The sequence below is a fragment of the Littorina saxatilis genome, linkage group LG17 (genome assembly GCF_037325665.1).
Source record: "Littorina saxatilis isolate snail1 linkage group LG17, US_GU_Lsax_2.0, whole genome shotgun sequence".
Lineage (NCBI taxonomy): Eukaryota > Metazoa > Mollusca > Gastropoda > Littorinimorpha > Littorinidae > Littorina > Littorina saxatilis.
Window position 1 is genome coordinate 5076856 of NC_090261.1, and position 19152 is coordinate 5096007.

The 19152-nt window shown below is 44.9% G+C and overlaps 1 protein-coding gene across 1 annotated transcript in view; it reads right to left on the reverse strand.

Moving 5' to 3' along the window:
- LOC138952988 (calmodulin) overlaps window positions 1-18724 on the reverse strand; it is a 130553-nt gene extending 111829 nt beyond the window's left edge. Inside the window, exon 1 of the mRNA XM_070324756.1 lies at window positions 18704-18724. The gene's annotated coding sequence lies outside the window, so the exon portion shown is untranslated. The remainder of the gene's footprint in view (window positions 1-18703) is intronic.
- Window positions 18725-19152: the final 428 nt, after the last annotated feature.

Here is a 19152-nt window from a genome sequence, read left to right on the forward strand (position 1 = left end):
CCCAATTAATATCAGGCGTAACGATTTTTCCCTCGCAGGAGCTAAGAAAGAAAGGTTATGGGACTGGGTGTGGGGAATTTTCTCATTTTGAGGTTCCAGTTTGTCTGCCGTGCATAGAGCGCATTGTGCATGTTAAAGGTACCCCAAGAATGAATTAACCATGTGTGTTGAACAACGGGGTTGTAAAATCAGCTGCAACGGTAGAAAAACAGCAAGAAGTTAAACAAGAAATTGGAGAAACGAGAAGATGAAAGAAGATCAAAGAGAATACCAAAACGCTGGCAATCCTACCAACGAACCCTGGGTTTTACGTCGTCAAAACATGCACGGAAAAGGTTTTCCAAGGTAGCAGCTATGCAGGCCTCCACAAAGGCGAAACGCAAACACGTAACAAAAAACAAAACAAAATCAAGTTCTGGAATGACAAAACCAATCCATCAAAAACAGACAGATTTTTAGATACGAAGAATTAACACTCCACAACAAAACATATAACCATCACTATTCAAAAACAAAAACAAAGAGGCTGCCAACGTTCCAAAATTGCATCACTATTTAGATTGCCAAAGTTCAAACACTTCAAGTTTAGCAGAAAATCACCGGTGCGCCACCCCGAGCTACAGTCCGGCTTAGTGGGAATTCCTCGGTGGAGTTGATTAGCATAATGTCCGAACGCAGTGATAGTACGGCGACAGATATATCGATTCCTGGTTGTCACTGTCGTAGCCTAACGGCTTTTGAAGTCTATTCTGCCTGGACACCGGTTGCTGCACAGACCAACCTATGTGAACTGCCCTCTTCAACCCGGTGTGTGTGTGTGTGTGTGTGTGTGTGTGTGTGTGTGTGTGTGTGTGTGTGTGTGTATGTGTGTGTGTGTGTGCATGCGTGCGTACGTGTGTGTGTTCATTCAGTATTATCTCTCCTAGTACAAAGCATGCATTGTTAAAAGGACACCACGCGAGGATAAATAGTGGGTTACAGAGCCTCGGAAAGTGTCCAACGATGTAATTGAAAAGCAACATCTCTGTAATCCCATTTCTTGCTGTCATCCTTGTAAAAGCGGGGAATCTTTGGACTCTAACTCTCTCAGACATATTGATTGTGGAAGGAGAAGAGGGGACATGAGCCACTGTTCAGCAAAACCAGCTGCCGGAAGTGAGTGATGTCCCTTGAGAGTGTAACACGGGGAGGTTTTCATACGTCAGCTTCTGTGACATCATTAGGGCTTCGTTACAGAAGGGAAGTTCGAGGGGAAGGGGAAATGTAAAGGAGGTGGAACAAGGAGAGGGGATATGGCTGAGAAGCACAGAGAGAGAGAGAGAGAGAGAGAGAGAGAGAGAGAGAGAGAGAGAGACAGAGACAGAGAGAGACAGAGACAGAGACAGAGACAGACAGACAGAGAGAGACAGAGAGACAGAGAGAAAGAGAGAGAGAGAGACAGAGAGAGACAGAGAGAGAGAGAGAGACAGAGAGAGAGAGAGAGAGAGACAGAGACAGAGACAGAGACAGAGACAGACAGACAGAGAGAGACAGACAGAGACAGAGACAGAGAGAGAGAGAGACAGAGAGAGACAGAGACAGAGACAGACAGACAGAGAGAGACAGAGAGAGAGAGACAGAGACAGAGACAGAGACAAAGAGAGACAGACAGAGATTGAGAGAGAAAGAGAGATAGAGAGACAGAGAGACAGAGACAGAGACAGAGAGACAGAGAGAGACAGAGAGACAGAGAGACATATACAGAGACAGGGAGAGAGACAGAGAGAGAGAGAGAGAGAGAGAGAGAAAGAGAGAGAGAGAGACAGACAGACAGACAGACAGACAGACAGACAGACAGACAGACAGACAGACAGACAGACAGACAGACAGACATAAACAAAGACAGAGATCTAGTTTTTAGAACCGATGGCTGAGCCAAACTGTTTCATTCTCCTCACACTTGTTCCTCTTCCCACCCTCCCCCTTCCCTTTCTTTAACAGCAGGTTCAGCTGCAGCAGTAGCAAGTAAAATGCAACAGCTAAATCTTTCAGCATAATCTTCTCCCACCTCCAAGGCTAAAGCACAAAAGCATAACTCAATCTTGGGCACATGGCCGACTGTTTAGCGTAATTCCTGGCATGAAGTCCAAGTCGTCAAAGTGAAATGAAAGCCACACGTGACACGTAATGGACCTCATCGACCGGTGATGAGACTGTTCTGTCCGGTCTTTGTTGATACCATGGCAATCAAATGGATCCTTCCTGAATGGAGCGCTCCCAGTCTAGCCCTCTTGGACCTTGCAATGGTGGATTCATTTTCACTGGTTCCACTTTCTGTCGGTGCATTTCCATTAAAACTGAATGAAAAGCTGCTTGGTCCGTTTTCATGCCGCAAAGCTTTTGTAAAGTCGAGCAAAACCATCGATTTTTGGTAAAGTAAAATGTTTTGTTTCATGTGTTATGTAGGGCAGTAAGGCATGCAGGCTTGGACATTTGCTGTGAACTAAATTGGAACGATCTTATTCTGCATATGATTCTCTCTCCCCCCCCCCTCCCCCCCCCTCTCTCCACTGTTTTACTCCTGTGAACTCTTCTGTTACTTTTGGCATTTATCCACTTGCACGGATATGAGTATACAACATAATTATGATCAAACAATCAACGGTAAATGGGGCAAAAACAGAAGGTAGCACCAAAAACGAATTTTTGTACATTTACACATTAACATGCTTCCATTTGAAACTTCTCGGTCTTCATCGGGGATTGACGCCCGACCAAAGGTAATTGAAGCCCGACGGAGCGAAGCGACGGAGGGCTTCAATTAGACTTTGGGAGGGCGTCAATCCACGATGAAGACCGAGAAGTTTCAAATGGAAGCATGTTAATGTTATTGTAATTCAATCTGACGACGATCTCTTTCCTGCTTTCATGCGGTTGTAAACAGACAGAATTGGTTCTGTTCTGTTCACACACTATTTTCAGTCCACCTACCTGCAAGGGTCAAGTCCCAAGAAATATGTCTCTGTATTCCTATCGTATCACTCTGCTCCTGTTTTGTTTTCTTTCACACACATTTTCCCTTCTTTTTTGACGGGTTTCTGAACAGCAAACTCTAAAACAAATTCTTTTCATCACAAGAGCGATCTTTGGAATTGACCGACGTAGTCCGGAAGAATTCATGCATCAACATACGTCACGTATTCGACGTCATCACTTCGCATAGCTTATGGTCTCGGTATTTCGTTGGCCTTCCTATTTCCTACTTGTAAAATGACCCTCAAAGCTAACCGAGACTAGTTGAGGCTGTATCAATGCGCCTCGCCAGCAGGCTGTTAATGGATTTTTTAGCAAGTGGTTATCGACAATTAATGACCGGTAATTTTTAATGAGTTGGGGCATTCTGACCAATCACAGGATCTGTTTCATTAAAACGCCAACTTGATTGAATTACAATATGATTTCTTTTATGTTACACTCTTGCGTTCTCTCTTTTTGAAAGAGCATCGACCTTTCATTTTCAGTAACTTTTAACACAAAAGGATCTAAATAATGCGAGGCAGACAATATAAGATGTTTGGTGGCTTGTTGACAGACCAGCTTTTTTGTTGGTCCAAGGGGACCATATCGTCTTTTGTTTCATCTTTATCGACCAAGGCCGAAGGCCGCGGTTGATAAATATGAGACAAAAGGCGATATGCTCCCCGAGGACCAACAACAAAATGCTGGTCTGACAACAAGCCACCAAACATCGTTTTTGTCATCATTTTGGTTGTGCAACAAAATGCACAATAACCCACAGGGAGACGAATTTTTAGAATCCAACTCCGGGCCACAAAGCATCGTCACAGTAGCTCGAGATAACACGTCAACCTTGTATGTGACGTCAAACGTAGCTTGTTGACGCTTTTCTTCCAGTCTGAAAATGTACAGAGCTGCGATCATACCTGTGAGTTCAGTAAGTGTTGAGCATATTTCTTTTCTTTTTAAGTGTTTATGACTTTTCGTTGTGGATTTTGCGATTACAGAGATAAGTTGCAAATTGACCATGAGTCGCCGCGGTAATTATCAACATTGATTGGGTCTTTGAGAGTGAATGCTTACAATCATTGTCCTCGGAAACACAAATCCAAAGCCGCGATGGTTCCACACATCAAACAATCAGCCTGATTGGCTTTTACTTTGACAATCCACGTTTCACCTGAAAGCTCAAACCCATTCACCACCTCGATTTATTGCATGGGGAACATGAGATTTATTTCCCAGGTGTTTGTGAATGAAAACTCGTGAAAATGATGACAAATGGAAATATCGCCCTAAAAGTGATGAACATTTACAATACGAAAACACATACTGTGGATATTGCAAACAAAGTTAATTGGGGCTGAAACTGACGGTACAACTGAACCATGAAATAATAGGAGGAAATTATCTTTTTGTACTGCGAAACCCAAACAATTGAAACCCTCATTTCCAGAAGCTTCTGGAGTCTCCAAATAATTTGATGGTTATTGATTAGGGAAGATTAATGAATAGTGAAAATAGTGAAATAAATGTCTTTTTTTTATTCTTTAAAAGGCTTTTTGTTTCTTCGGTGTGGTTTAAAAAAAACACACCGAAAAGCCCACCTTAAACGTTTTACCAATAACTCCGGATAAAGCGACTCATGTAATAACCGGCCGACTGTAAAACATTGTGGAATTAAGAGATATCCTTCTGCTCACGAAGCTCGCATGTGATGTACTTAGTTTGATTACTGTTGCGTACGTTAAACATCCCTATTCGATGGCACTTGCTTTTGGCAAAAATTCAACACGCGAATCGAATATTTTCAACCGCTGTCCATGCTTCTCTTTGAATGAGCATTGTTTGTTTGCTGACCCTTTTCTCGCTTCTTGTCACCAATTTTCTTCCGTTCTTTTCACAAACAGGCAGGGACGACTGATATTTCAATCAAATCACGTCGGAATTTTTGGCGTGTAATGATGGTACTGCTAAGCGAGCCTGGAAATGCCTCTGACAGGTTTGTCCTGCCTGCTTCCGCTGGCACTCCTTGTTACCTCCCTTGGTCGAGTCCCTGTTAGCGTCATTTCCTTGTAACTTCCGCCCGCGAGACAGTCCCTGTCACTTTCAATGACTCGTTCAGTTCTTCTGTGGCAGAATCACCTTGTACATACAGCTGCAGTGACAGATTTCAGGTCTATTGGTCTAGGCTTGGTAAGATAATGCACTGCTTTCCAAATAAACGAGAATTGGTAGATACATGCAGGCATGAGCTCGAGCATAACGGGCTATCATCGGTCGCAGTAAGATACAACCTGGTCGGTTACTTTGCAGTACGGTACTATCATACTGCGACAGTTAGACAGACAGATACATCGACAAACAGACAGACAGACAGACAAACAGACAGACAGACAGGCAGGCAGGCAGACAGACACATACTCAAACAGACATGCAGAAAGATACAATAAGTGCACGCATGCACGCACACAATTATCGTAGACCCCCCCCCCCTCTCTTCTGCCCTACCAAATATTGCCGAGGGGAGGGTCAACAACATGGAACATTTTAATCAAGCGAACCCGCGATACATTATTCACCAACACCCCGCCCCCTGGAGGGGAGAATGGGAACTGTCGTCTGCGAAATGGCAGCTGCCTGCAAAGGTCAGTGTCTTGTTTAGAAACACTCCACAACGGCTTCAACGGCTCTCACTCGCAGACAATGCCATCGATCCGCTGAGCCACTTGAAGAACTTGACTGAGGCAGTAAACACCGATTAAAGTGAATCTCTGGAGTTTTATTTCAAGTTGGAAGCTTTAACCTTTCAACGACCAGGATTTCGGGAAAACTCGTTGCAAGGCATGTAAGATGTGAGATCTTTTTTTTGGTTAGGGGTTAAGGATGTCTGGATGACTTTTTCACTTGATATGTTCTGTTCAAAGGAGGTTTCTAATGCTGCCTGTTTTTGTTTCGCCAAAGAGGAAACAACCTTCGTCATCGCATTAAAAGTTAATTGCATCGTCTTGAAAAAAAAGAAGAGATCAGAACAACAACAAAGCCCACCAAGAACAACAAAAGAACAAAAGTTGCTCTAAAAATGTAATACGTTCGTGAGGAGGGGGTACAGGCTGGAATAAAGTAATAATAATAATAATAATACGAATATTTATAACGCGCACATATCTCACCAACAGGCGACTCAAGGCGCACATACACTCATTCACACACACGGAGACTTAAAGTCACCGACACACACACACCATGTGTGTGTCACGTTTCAATATATCACTCAAGGTGATTATGAACCGGTTAATTACTACTAATTAACTAACCACACCACGATCCACTCTCGCAGGCATACAATTAAATAGAGTCAACAAAAGTATAAGTTTCAGACGCCTGTTTATGTATAAACTCTCCACCTCCCTCGAGCCTTCACTCAAAATGTTCCTTTTACGTTCTCAACACGTAAAAAACCAGTGTTCACTGACAAAATGCCAGTAGTATGTAGAAAATTATAGGAACACGCTGAACCCGTGTAAATATAGTTAAATGAGAATGTTCTGTTCGAAAAGCTCTAGTTCGTGCAGGTGTCCACACCCCACGTTGTCACTACTCCAATGAAATCATAGATACGAAAAGACAACGGTGGTCAACGGGGTGCGTACGACATGGTGCACTTAGCTTTATCTCTGCTGCTGCTGCTTAGCCGGTATGCTGGTTAGTCGGTTCGCTGGTTAGCCGGTCCGCTGGTTAGCCGGTTCGCTGGTTAGCCGGTCCGCTGGTTAGCCGGTCTCCTGGTTAGCCGGTCTCCTGGTTAGCGTAGCCTCAACAGTTCCCGCCAGAGTCAGCCGTGCCGATGTTACGGGAACGTAACGAACGAACGAAACGAACGAACGAAGGAAGGCTGCAAACAGAAAGCATCGGTGCACTAAACATGTCAGCTACCCCTCACCCACCACCTTAAAACATGTCATCTTTAAATATCTCATCGAGCACGTGGGCCTGCACAAAACTGACTTTTTACAACAACAAAACAGCCATTTTCCGTCCTTCTCTCCCTATCTGCAAAAACCATATACAGATTAGTATTTTAGCGTCACAGAGAGTAAATTATGCGCTAACCTGGAAAGAACAACAGAGAGTATTTCATTCCACAACACAGACTCATCAACAGCGTTAAATAATGATTTATTACCTCAAAAGCCTATGATTGTAACTCTCAATGGAAGCAAAGTCCGCCTCCTCCCTGGAACAGTCTCTGTTCGTCAACAGTGACCCAAAACGTCCAGAACCCCTTGTCGAATCCTTATGCGAAAGCCATCGCCGACGAAGGAAATGTGACGACTTGTCCTCAGCAAAATACGTGGCAGAGGAAAGGAATAACTTGTGGAAGTTCCCCTAGAGTGCCGAATATGATACTCGGTGAAAAACCATCATACTCTAGTAACTGTGTGTTAGGTCCTTCCCCTTCTGCCGCTGGGTGTCAAGTGTGTCGTCCTTGAGTCTCTGACAGACCACCTAGCCAAATACACGTGACTGACCTTGTCACCAAACCAGTCCAGCTATACACAGTTTTGCCTCCCCAAGCAGGAAAAAGACACGAGAAACTCAATCCCTGAAAATCCCGTGCGCGCTGTCAGCGAAAAAAACCGTCAGCCCTATGACAGCAGAAACCTGCACTGTGAAGCTCGTGCGTTTCAAAACATCCGTGCTCGGGAGCACTGTCAGCAAAAACTCTGCTGTGTCCAATATCACGCACAGGCGCTTTCTATCATACATTGACCCAGAACAGGCACTCCACTGAGTGACGCTTTCTTGGTCTCTGTCACCCGATCGTGACACACCTCCCCTCTTCAAGACGAAACCTCGGTTTCGCTCACAGTCATGTTCTCCTCTACAGCCCGAGAGAGAAAGTCAGCTCCAACATTGTTGGCGCCCGGAATGACGCGTACCGTGAATTGGTACGGTTGGAGAATCAACGCCCAGCGCATAAGTCTGGCGTTTGCCAACCTTGCAACCTGAAGATATTGCAGAGGTTGATGGTCTGTTTCCAGACAGAAAGGTCGTCCTCAAGAACGAGCAACCCCTCGTTTCACCCCTGATAACTGCAACCTTCTCTGTCTTCTTGTCTTTGTTCTTCTGGTCTTTGTTCTTCTCCCCGTAGGCTGTCCTCTCTATGTAGGCGCGCAGCAGGTTGGCGTGGTACAGGCGTGCTTTCCCGTGCATCATGATCCTGTAGTCGTTTTGGCCCACTTTCGCTGTCACCTCAAAAGGTCCTTGCCACTGCAGTTGTAGCTTGTTGTGTTTGACAGGTAGAAGTAGCAACACCCGTTCTCCAATCTTGAAGCTGCGCGGCCGTGCCTTGCGGTCGAATCCTCGCGCGTAACGCTGTGCTGCTCTTCCCAGGTTCTCTTGAGCCAATTTGCAGGTCTCTTCAATCCTGTTCCTGAGTTCTACGATGTAGGTCGCTGTCGTCTGCACCTCCTCGTCAGCTTCTTCGTCCGTCCAAGCTTGACGCAGGATAGCCATGGGACCGCGTACCTGTCTGCCGTACAACAACTCAAATGGGGAAAAACCCAAGCTCTCCTGAGGAACCTCGCGGTATGCAAAAAGCAATGCTGGGATGTACCTGTCCCACGTGCGTGGTTTCTCCTGAGCTAGTTTCCTCAGCATGGTCTTCAAGGTGCCATTGAACCTTTCCACCAGTCCGTTGCACTGAGCATGGTAAGGAGTGGTGAAGTGCTGCTCCAGTGATAGCAGTCGTGCTGCCTCCGCCATCACTCCTCCCGTGAACTGCGTGCCTCTGTCGGTGAGTACCTCTGATGGAATTCCCAGCCGGGACCACATAGTAACCAGAGCCTCAGCTACTCGCGTGGCTTCAATCGATTTCAGAGGGATCGCCTCTGGGTATCGAGTAGCGTAGTCCACCATGGTCAAAATGTATCTGTTTCCGTCCTCAGACGCAGGCAAGATGGGCCCGATGATGTCCACTGCCACCCGACGAAAGGGTTCGTCGATGAGCGGCATCTTCTCTAAGGGGACCTTCCTCACCCTTCCTTTGGCAACCACCTTCTGGCACTTATCGCAGGACGCACAGAAACGTCGGACATCCGTGCAGATGCCTGGCCAGTAAAAGTGGCGCCAGACACGATCCGTGGTCTTCTTGGTACCAAGATGACCTCCCAGAATCGAGTCGTGTGCCGTTGCCATGACACCCTCGCGAAACTCGCGAGGCACGACAACCTGTTTGAATGTACCTTCTTGGTTGCTGAACTCACGGTAGAGCAACTTCTTGTCCCTGAGGAACTTTGACCTCCCATGCTTCCCGCTCAGCTTCACCTTCCCCGACTTCGCGTGCTCCCGAGGAGTAGCTAAGGTCGGGTCAGAATCCTGAGCCTTCGCGAGAAGCGCGGGGGTCACGTTCCCCAGGGCAGCTCGTGCAGCAGGTAGGGGTTTGAGAGGTTTGTCCTCTCGCTCCGCCTGTGCCCGCGTGAGCACTGAAATGACGTCGGGAGACCGATAAACGGGAACCTCCCTGGTGACGCCGTCCACAAACTGAACCCGGTTTCCAATGAGCAGGTCGCATGGAGGATCGTCCATGACGACGGCCACAATGGTCCCCGTGAACAACGGGGTTACGACCTTGATCACTGCCGTGTTCAAGTCGTAAGCGTGAGATGCCTCGGCCATTCTCACCCTGATGCTGTCTCCTGTGTAGGCCATGGCTGGAACTAGACTCGCCCGAACCACTATCATGTCTGCCCCTGTGTCCCGCAGACCTTCGCCCTTCACTCCGTTAACGTAGACGTTGCAGTGGGGCTGGAAATGTTTCCTGGAGCACGGAACGCAGAGTTGTGGGATGGTGCATGAGCTCGTGACGTCCCTGAACTCCTCACTGCCAACGAAGTGTACGCCCTTCTGGTCAGCCTGTCTCTTGTGGCAGTCCTTCTTCACGTGGCCCCGCTTGTTGCAGTAGTAACACTGGATGTCAGTTCTGGAACTCGATCCCTTGTGTCCCTGATCGTCCTTCCCGTCCTTGGGTCCTGAAGAACCCGAATTTCCCGTTTTTCCTGGCCGTGAGCCTGAAGATTTGCCGGAGATCGCCTGGGCGTCCTCGTGCACTCTGATCCAGTCGGCTGCCTCCTGAGTAGTCTTGGGCTGGTGCTCCTGCACGAAGGTCACCACCTCAGGTCGCAGGCTGGACATCAGTTGTTCCATGACTATGAGGTCGGCAAGGTCGTTGACGGTCCAGTCCTTTTCGGCCATCTCCACCCAGCGCCGCAGGTAGAGGTTAAGGCGTGCCACAAACTGATGACTCAGCTCGCCGCTCAGTCTCTTGCTGTTACGCAGACGTCGTCTGTAGGCTTCCGCAGTCAGGTTGAAGCGCTGGAGTAACGCCTTCTTTAGTGCCTGATAGTCTCTCGCCTCGTCGTCGTCCAAAGCGTTGTAGAGCTGCAATGCGCGTCCTTTTAAGCAGGTGCTAAGGCGGCTAGCCCACGTGGCCTCTTCCCACTTCTGGTCGGATGCAATGCGCTCAAACCGGCGTAAAAAGTCGTCGAGCTCGTCCTTGTCATCGTCGAACGTCGGCAGTCTCGTACGGTCGGCAACAAACGTCGGCGCGCTAGCCTGAGTAAGCGTACCCTTCTCGGCCTGTAGCCTAGCTAGTTCTAGCTGGAGATCGCGATCCGCCTGTTCCTTCCGGTCTAGTCTGTCACGTTCGTCTTTCTTTTCTTGTCTGTCACGTTCGGCCTGTCGTTCTCTTTCTTGTCTGTCAAGTTCGTCTTTCTCTTTCTTGTCCTGTCTGTCACGTTCGTCTTTCCTTTCCTGTCTGTCTCGTTCTGCCTGTCGTTCGGCCTGTCGTTCTCTTTCTTGTCTGTCAAGTTCGTCCTTCTTGTCCTGTCTGTCACGTTCTTCTTTTCTTGTCAGTCGCTCAAATTCTTCCTTCCGTTCCACTTCTAAGCGTTTTAGAACGCTTCGGGCTCTAACGCGTGCGTCTCGCTCAGTCGGTTGCTCACTGCCAGGAGTCTCGAAAGTTATTCTCCTCGTCGGAGATCCCCCTGTAGCCATGGTTAGTTTTAGCAAAGCTTTATCACAAAAGTAAGTCTAACGCAGCTATAGCTAGAATACGCGGTGACGAAAGCGGTGGATACAAAAATCCAGCAACCGGAAAATGCAGAAGAAAAATCCAAACGGTGTAGAACAAATCGCGTAGCCTACTTTATGGCTGCTTTCTGCGGTGAAACAAAGTGTTTCCCACAGCCGTGGCCTACTTTATCGGCTGCTTTTTGCGGTGAAACAGAGGGTCTCCCACAGCCTTGGTTAGGACAGAAGTCCTCGGACCCTTCCCCCCCAAAATTCCAACAAAGTCAAAATATGGAGAAAAATCCAAGTAAAACAAGACGGTAGAAAATGTAACCTGTTACGGAATGCGAAACAACAATGTAGAGAAAACTGAGTAAAACGAATAACAAATCCGCTAACCCCGCTCAGCTCTCTGCAACGGAAAACTCTGAACGTACAACAACAAAGATTCACAAACAAAGGAAAGGGAGGTAATCACAGTTAGCGCATACAATAACTCACAAATTACAATTTACATTTCCTGCAAGATGTGAATCGCTTAAGGTGTGGTATATGATCAAAACTATACAAAAAAGGGTGGCACCAAGCAGAAAATAAGTCGAGCACTGACGAGATTATCTGCTCTTAGTTATCCTTAATTGGTGGGTCTTTATCAGTTGGAAATTAACTGAGTAGATCCCGGCTTGGCCCCCATGTGTCACGTTTCAATATATCACTCAAGGTGATTATGAACCGGTTAATTACTACTAATTAACTAACCACACCACGATCCACTCTCGCAGGCATACAATTAAATAGAGTCAACAAAAGTATAAGTTTCAGACGCCTGTTTATGTATAAACTCTCCACCTCCCTCGAGCCTTCACTCAAAATGTTCCTTTTACGTTCTCAACACGTAAAAAACCAGTGTTCACTGACAAAATGCCAGTAGTATGTAGAAAATTATAGGAACACGCTGAACCCGTGTAAATATAGTTAAATGAGAATGTTCTGTTCGAAAAGCTCTAGTTCGTGCAGGTGTCCACACCCCACGTTGTCACTACTCCAATGAAATCATAGATACGAAAAGACAACGGTGGTCAACGGGGTGCGTACGACATGGTGCACTTAGCTTTATCTCTGCTGCTGCTGCTTAGCCGGTATGCTGGTTAGTCGGTTCGCTGGTTAGCCGGTCCGCTGGTTAGCCGGTTCGCTGGTTAGCCGGTCCGCTGGTTAGCCGGTCTCCTGGTTAGCCGGTCTCCTGGTTAGCGTAGCCTCAACAGTTCCCGCCAGAGTCAGCCGTGCCGATGTTACGGGAACGTAACGAACGAACGAAACGAACGAACGAAGGAAGGCTGCAAACAGAAAGCATCGGTGCACTAAACATGTCAGCTACCCCTCACCCACCACCTTAAAACATGTCATCTTTAAATATCTCATCGAGCACGTGGGCCTGCACAAAACTGACTTTTTACAACAACAAAACAGCCATTTTCCGTCCTTCTCTCCCTATCTGCAAAAACCATATACAGATTAGTATTTTAGCGTCACAGAGAGTAAATTATGCGCTAACCTGGAAAGAACAACAGAGAGTATTTCATTCCACAACACAGACTCATCAACAGCGTTAAATAATGATTTATTACCTCAAAAGCCTATGATTGTAACTCTCAATGGAAGCAAAGTCCGCCTCCTCCCTGGAACAGTCTCTGTTCGTCAACAGTGACCCAAAACGTCCAGAACCCCTTGTCGAATCCTTATGCGAAAGCCATCGCCGACGAAGGAAATGTGACGACTTGTCCTCAGCAAAATACGTGGCAGAGGAAAGGAATAACTTGTGGAAGTTCCCCTAGAGTGCCGAATATGATACTCGGTGAAAAACCATCATACTCTAGTAACTGTGTGTTAGGTCCTTCCCCTTCTGCCGCTGGGTGTCAAGTGTGTCGTCCTTGAGTCTCTGACAGACCACCTAGCCAAATACACGTGACTGACCTTGTCACCAAACCAGTCCAGCTATACACAGTTTTGCCTCCCCAAGCAGGAAAAAGACACGAGAAACTCAATCCCTGAAAATCCCGTGCGCGCTGTCAGCGAAAAAAACCGTCAGCCCTATGACAGCAGAAACCTGCACTGTGAAGCTCGTGCGTTTCAAAACATCCGTGCTCGGGAGCACTGTCAGCAAAAACTCTGCTGTGTCCAATATCACGCACAGGCGCTTTCTATCATACATTGACCCAGAACAGGCACTCCACTGAGTGACGCTTTCTTGGTCTCTGTCACCCGATCGTGACAGTGTGCATGAATGTTACCTCAAGGGAGGCTTTACATTTAACATGACTAAACACATAGTCCTACATGGCTCTTTTTGTAATCTGAGTCCGCTTAAAAATGAAAGGAATAAACTAAACATAATGCTTTAATCTTGTTCACTTGACTGTTGGGCGCTAACATATCAATCTTTGTGAAGTACCCTTGTTTATAAGGAATACTTACGTAAGATGACAAAGAGGAATACTGGAAGGTTATACTAAGGTACACTTAGGTGACATCAATAGAGACATAGTTTTCTACAACACAGATTGTGCCTGGTGGTAGACTATGTGAATGACTGTGTTTCATCTTCTGTGAGAACAACGGTTTCCACCTAAACTCGCAACAACAGCAACATTCTCACTGGTCGAAGCAAAAAGCTACTTTGACTGCGAAAGCTCGAAAATGTCAGCAAGATTTCACAATATTTCCGCGGAAGCAGTAGTTCGTTTCCAGGGCAACTATTTTTTTTAATTCTTGGACGCACAATTCAACAAGAAATGCTGGTACTTTGTAAGGTTTTTGATACAGCTAACTGACATTTAATCCACAGCTTATTGACTCATTTTCTCTGTTGAAAGTTTCTTTCAATGGATCATTGGTTCACCACCTATCATTGTACTTTCATTTGATGGGTTTTACTTCCGTAATATTATACGGTGGCGATTCTTTACTTCAAATATCAAGATGAGAATCATCGCTTCATTTCTCGTTTCTGCATTTCCTGTACAAGGTTAAACGAAAGAGCAGACTGTCGCCATTGCGGTTTGTGACAAATATTTTCATTGTGAACTATCGAGACAATAACGGCCCGATTCTGAAAGCCATCCCTATATGGAAGCAGGGAAGGGGCAATCCCATATTTCAGTCTCTGTGAAGATGGATCGTGTCTGGCGCTTCTACTCAATTTGATTAATTGTTATTTTCTTTCCAACGCCATCCCCGTCTCCTAGGCAGTTGCGACGTGGTCAAAGGAATTCATCATGGCTAGTTTGTGAATGTGAGCCTTACCTTCAGACCACCACGAGTGCGATGCTGTAATATTATTTCAATGAGTACCAAGAGTCGTTCCTTGTGGTCGAGAGGACAGCTTAAAAACAAATCGAAATTGAACACACAAAATTGAATGAACAGTAACACCGCTGTCCACACACACACACACACACACACACACACGCACATACACGCAGACATTAGTTAAATTGTTGTTGAATTAAAAAGTAATCTAATGGAAATGTAACCTGTAATGTAAAAGAAAACAAAATTAAAATTTCATTAAAAAAAAAAGACCAGCGAAGAAGGATATGCTCACCGCCCAAAAAGAAAGAAAGAAAAAAAAAAAAAAAAAAAAAAAAAAGACGAAAGAGGCAAAAAAGATGGGTTGAAGCAGCCTTGCATGCAACTGAGGTCGAAAAAAAAAAAAAAAAAAAAAAAAAAAGTAACACCGCTGTCGTGATGAATAAATATACACATGAAGAAAACATAAAGCGCACCTAAAGAAAGCAATCAACAGTTTCAAAAACGTAATAGGGAACTGGTGTTTACACATACTTTACATATGTAATCTGTTCATTCACGACTCCTTGTGATTGTTCAACCTAGCCTGTGCGTTTATTACATTATTGTTTTGTGTTCTTCACTGTATCGTTCTCTCTCCGTCCGTTAATGTCAATGGCTAACTACTTGTCCCAGTGTTGTTCTCAGTCACAAAAAACAATAGGCCAGTGGGTTTCTGAATTCAAAATATGTATCGGTCAAAATGTCCGGACCCCCCAAAAATTGTTGTGTCAAAGGACATCCAACTTATCAAAACGATCGGACGTTCGACCAGCCTGGGTTCAAAACAATACATCAGATTAAACAATATTCAGGTATGGGTAAATGACAGAAGACCGTGGCCTGAGATTAGCAGTGCTTGTCCATCTCTAGGTTTTTGTTTCTATTCTTCCCTGTTCCTCGCATTCTAGTCAAATCTTCTCATTTTTGCTCATCTTGTGTTATAACTATTTGTGCAATCCGTCTTCCCTGAAGAAATATGAACAACAGTGGTCATTCATGAGATGCGACATGTACCGTAAAGCGCACTGGACTTTCCATTACGAATAACTCCAACGTTTCCTCGCTGGGGAAGTAGTCGTAATTTTATTTTAGATGTATGCAAATATGCACCAGGAACCGTTATACTTTTCTTTCCGCTTCTACCGCGCGAGATTTGCTGAATGCTGAATATGCAAATGGTTCGTCTTTCGCAGACTTCTGACTCCGTTTTCCGTGGTGGAACATTCCCGTGGGAAAAACCTTCCCGCTTTTCTTCCATTCTAACCCTTCCCTTTCCTTGCCTAGGTGTATTGTTCTCTTGGCGCGGGCTTGCAACTCTAAATCGATAGCCATTAGGAGTTGCACAGATCCACGGAATCATTTAGGTGATGTTATTAAAGGAGATGTCATACGCAACATTCTCTGTCCTGTCGTTCAGGGAAAATAGACAGAATTCTCGAAATGAAAACGGTACGAAAGCATTGTTGTTCCAAGACTCAGAAGACAATAGGCCAGTTTGACCTTGATTGAAAATACGTAATGGTCAAAATATCCTGACAATAAAAAAACTCTTCTGGCAGAAGACCTCCTATTTGTCAGAACTATTGGACAGACACCAGGACTGAGAACAACATGCCCTAACTACAAACAGATTACTTTGCCAGAAGACCTCATACATGTCAGAACTATTGGACAGACACCAGGACTGAGAACAATTCCCCAGATCAAAAAAGTATGCCCAAAATGTCCGAAGGCCCGAGGCCTGAGAACAACGCTGTAAAAGAAGAAACCTCTGGAACGAGGAGACGGGCCTCGCTGCTACTAAACCGATGGGACACGGCATGAACTATTAAACATACGCTGATGAGTTACTGATGCAATAATTCTTCTAACTAAGGAATTAAAAAAAAAGCTATAAGAGAACATCATTCATCTCATTTAAAAATACAAACACGGAGAAAAAAGCAGGATATGAAATGATGGGAAAACCCCAGAAAAGGAGGACGAAGATTATATGCCCTCCTCCCCCCCCCCCCTCCCCCAACCTCCTGAGTAGAAAATGTGCAGATCGTCTGTTGGAATCATCTTTATTAGCCTTCCCTTCACCGACGATATCTTTCTTTTAACAAAAAGTCGTTGATCCACTCTCCACACACACAAAACGTTGGAGTTCGATTATTTTCGATTAGTAGATAACATTTTAGTAAGAAGACAAAACATTGATTCTAAACGATGAACCTACCCTTTAAGAACAAATTCCGCTGACCTTTTCGGACTAAACACACAGCAAGTAAATCAACCTTATTCCCCCCTCTGCTTCTTTACCTCTGTAAACTTGTAGGGGTAGTTATTTTTCGATAATGACCCAGCAACCAAACAAATAACGACCCAGCAACAGCCTGAATCCTCGATAGTGCAATGGGTTGAGAAGTTGTTCTGTTTCGGTACTACTTTTTGCGACTGAAAAGTTCCGAACGCTCTAACGTACGAAGTATACATCTCTGGAGCAAACAATACAAACATACCGCATTTAAATTAACAACTACAGGCCTGAACACATGAATCTTCATATAAAATCCATGAGTTCGGTTGTTTTCTGAATCTAGATTTGCCGTGCTCAAACGTTCATCACAAGCAATTTCCCGCAAGGCAAGTAACTCATACTTTGTCTAGCGACAAGAGTAGTTCCCCTTCTTTTCACTCAGTTTCTTCGACAACAGACTGCAATCCGACGGTCAGTTTTCAACAATATTTCATTTAATAAACAGATCACACGCAACCAAATGCACACATCTCATCAATTTAAACAACATAAAGCGGTTTCATACACTATTTTCCCCAGAAAACTGAACTTCATACAGTTTTTAACGTTGGAACACGGGTGCAAAAGTTCGTCTGCTAGTCCCATTTGACGAAAGAACATTATCCTAAGCGATACCAAAACATATACAGAACACACAATATCTGCCTTTGCCGCCACAGCAGAATAACAGCATATCTGTGTACTTGATTTTAGTCCAAAATAGGAAAACTGACAAGAAGTGTTAACAGAATGGAATGATTTGCACGGAACTATACAACCGCGCATTAATCGATCGCCTGCGCAGGTTGACTGGTTGAGTGAATAGGATTCGATCAAACTTTCGCAAAAAACCTCCTCTTTTCTTTGAATAACTGAAGAAAGGAGGAATAAAGAGGTTACACACCTCGTCTCAGTGATTATAAAAAATAATGGTCTCAGTTCGCGGTCATGAAAAAGCTCGCTAAAGCTCGCATTTTTCATGATCCGCTAACTTCGACCATTATTTTTAATAATCACTGAGACTCGGCGTGTAACCTCTACTTACAACTGATTTGACGCCCCTCAATTTCCCGACCAATGACAGGGATGTGTAAGGGCTAGAAGCGGTCCGTACTTTTTTTTAGACGTAAGAGGGAAAAAGTGCATCCTCATTCTTAATGAAAAATACTCAGACTGTCTTTCATATCGATGACGTAAGTTTGCAGTACTTTCGACAATGTGAACGCCTGCAGTGCCCGCCATTTTATCAATATATAAAAGTGCAATCTGTAAAAATCACTTCGCGAGATGTCGTGCGTGCCTGTCTTAAATTTCTATATATATAATTCCTACAATGTAAGTGCCTGTAGTGCGTTAGCGCCAGCTATACGCCGGTGTGTATATAAAGCAAAAATCTGTAATGATCACCTTACGAGATATCGTGTCTACCAGTATGACATTTTCTATACATAACTATCTCACATATGATGAAAGTAGACCACATTCGCATACTTGTATTTGTGTGAGAAAGATCGTATGGCCTTAACTGCTGTGTTATAGTGGTATACGTACTTAGGTCTTGTGTTGTGTGGCATAGCTGTTTAAAGAACCGCACGAACAAAAGAACACCGAATGATACAAGTTCGACCTTGCTGCACTGACAAATATCTTCTTAAAATAAACATTAGCTGGTGGACATATATAATCACGCAGGAATGACTTATAGACACGCAAAACAAACATCCAAAGATCCCTTTGGACATCTTCCTGTTTGTTTGTCTGTTAATACAAAGAGAGAGAGAGAGAGAGAGAGAGAGAGAGAGAGAGAGAGAGAGAGAGAGAGAGAGAGAGAGAGAGAGAGAGAGAGAGATACCGCGAGAGAGAGAGTGAGAGAGAGAGCGCGCGAGAGAGAGAGAGAGAGAGAGAGAGAGAGAGAGAGAGAGAGAGAGAGAGAGAGAGAGAGAGAGAGAGAGAGAGAGAGAGAGAGAGAGAGAGAGAGAAAGGGTTGAATGTGATAGTCAAACTTACCTTTTCTCAATATTGTGCAGGGCTATAGATAAAGAAGCAACTTCAACCTGAGACCATAGTACAGCTCAAGCACTGGAAACTACTACCCATGAAGTTTTTGTCGCACTCATTTTTAGCTGAAGAACCTCAGTCATCAGGTCAAGTACTACTTTGCGGAAGTGTGTGTAAATCACGAAGTGTGAAGAGGCCATAACAATCTCCACGCCCTTAGCATAATGGCGATTTGATTGGACGATAGACGCCAGTAGCAGCAGATCAAAAGCCCTACACAGTCTCTCCCACCAGACACTTTGCTTCATATATTTGGTTTGACCGGGAAATATTGAATAGGCTCAAAAGTAGCTGAACGATGTCATGACTAGCCTTGTAACAGATGTTTTCCTGATAAAAATAGGTTAAATAGTCATAGATTGGAGGAAGATATCATTATACTAGGACCACTAATGATG